The sequence below is a fragment of the Anopheles stephensi genome, chromosome 2, assembly GCF_013141755.1.
Source record: "Anopheles stephensi strain Indian chromosome 2, UCI_ANSTEP_V1.0, whole genome shotgun sequence".
In the NCBI taxonomy this organism is placed as follows: Eukaryota; Metazoa; Arthropoda; class Insecta; order Diptera; family Culicidae; genus Anopheles; species Anopheles stephensi.
In genome coordinates, this window is record NC_050202.1 from 59,837,921 (window position 1) to 59,840,202 (window position 2,282).

The following is a 2,282-nucleotide window of genomic DNA, read 5'->3' on the forward strand; positions in this document are numbered from 1 at the left end:
TTTTTTATTCATAAAGAACCGCCTGGCCGTATTGCTAAAAAAAAAAGCTTTGAACAAGAACACACTTGCTTTACGACTTTAGAAACATTGCTTTACATTAATGGCTCTTTGGCACCAAAATTTATTATACTTGAAAAATAATGTTCCTGCTCGAATTGTAATACTCCATCTAATTAGTCTGTTTACAAAAGATTTCACAAACAACACAGAATATAACACCGTTAAATCTCATTTCCCTCCTGAATAGAGTACTTTTTTACTGCTACAACATTACCCATATAAGCGGGTGCATTTCCTGTTTAATATTTCCGTTCCATGATGATGCCCCTGCAGCTCAAAACCGGCAACTTCCATCCCCAAATCCTAAGCCTTTAATCCATTTCGCTATCGGTGACTTTGTTGCAGTGAAGGTAAAATTTCACTCACCCAACTAAAAGGATGCTTCAGTGTAACTTTAAGCAACTCAAAAAAAAAAAAAAAAAGGAACGAAACTAACCCCTCACGTACGGTGACGGCTGTAATCGAGCACGAGCACGCTACGTAGTGCTTTAACTGTGGCAACAACTTCAAATGCATTAACCAAACCGAGTGGCATAAAGTGCAAATTAAGAAAAGTTGTTACATGAACCCGGGGTAGCTGCCCCTGCAAGGTTCGGTGTAAAAGTCACATTCGAAATAATTTGAAATGTAATAAAACGTTCGGCAGCTGCAAATTATGAATGCAAGGGTCGTGCTGGAGCAGCACAGAAAAAAAATTGCACAGACGATCGCAGATTATGCAGAGATAGGAAACGGGGACGGTGTACGTGTGTTCCGAGCACTTTCGAGCAGTGGACATAGTTGGTAGAGCGAGGTTTTCGTTTCGATTTTTTTATTGCGTTTTTTGGTCAGTCGACACTATCTTTTTCTTCTTCTGGGTGTCTTGTGTGTGTGTTTTCCCCCCTTTGAAACTATCCAAAATGGGATTATAGGACAGAGTGGAGCTAGTGAGATATGTGTGAGGGAAAGCCGTTGTCCCGGTGGAGGTTCCCTAGTGCCGACAAGCCAACCATCATCAGGAGACTGCGCCCGGTACTGAACCGGTCATTATCGTTGCGGCTGACTACGCTCGTCCGGAGCAAGAACCAACTCCCAAAAAAAAAAAGAAAACGTGAAGAACATACCGTGGATGACCCTACCAGCCCAACCAAGACGAAGAAGCAAACTGTGAGGAAGTATGTTGAATAAATACAGCTACTAGTACCGATGTACGTACGCTTCCGGGGAAAAGATGGCGAAAAGAAAGCACAACGATAACATTGTCTAGCGCGTGTCTATGAAGGATTCTCCAGTGTCCGGTTCAGTGTCTCCGGTCCGCTGCCTGATTCCCGACACCCGGGACGCCCATGACGCCCAGTTTCGCCATCCTTCCCGGACAGTGCTCCAGGGCGTACAGGATGTATCGAATATTCGAATCCGTTTTTGGAACGGTTGTTCTCCGTTCTTCCGGGCTAGACGTTCATGTTCACGTACACAGCGATATGTGTTTTGCAGTTCCGTCCCAACTTCACCCGGCCAGCTCTTCGAGGTAGGCGCGCATGGGTGATTCGGAAAATGAGTCTTTTATAGGGCTAATGGCAAACGATAAAGCTGAAAGGCCGACCAGGCACTTACCAGTGGGGTAGTGGGCCCATCAAATAAGGCCGGAGTGCTGTGCGAGTGCTTCCGTTAGGTTTTCTTCCAGTTTTACGGTTATTGTTATGAAGCCGGCCGTTCGTTCGTTCTTCCAGTTTTGCTTTCGGGGAGAGTTTGCTCTATCTATCTACCGGCCACTGGCAGCGTTTTTCTGGATGTCATTGCATCCGAGTGGTTCTTCTTCTTCGGCAGCACACTATTTGCGAATCGATTCCTTCGCAAAGGATTGTACGATGCGTGATTTGTAGTGTGTGTGTGTTGGGGCCGAACAAACGAACGAACGAACCAACCGGTCAAATTGCCGCTGGCGATCGGCGTTTGCGCTATTGCTCCCGCAGGTATTGTTTGGAAAGTGTATCGAATTATTTTTATGCTAGCCGTGTCTTTTATTTTTAAAAACTAACTTCTGGCCAAGGATATCGCCGCTCGTCTTCGGTGCGGCAACCGATCCTGCTGGCGATGCGATGTCTGGCGATGAAATTAATGTGCTGCTTTATGCTTTCGCCTTCGAACAAGCGTACTTTTGCGATGAAATATTCATGCAGAAAATTGAGCTGAGTTTGTTCCGGTGAAGGAAAAAGGGCGGTCACGACCACCACAAGGATGAA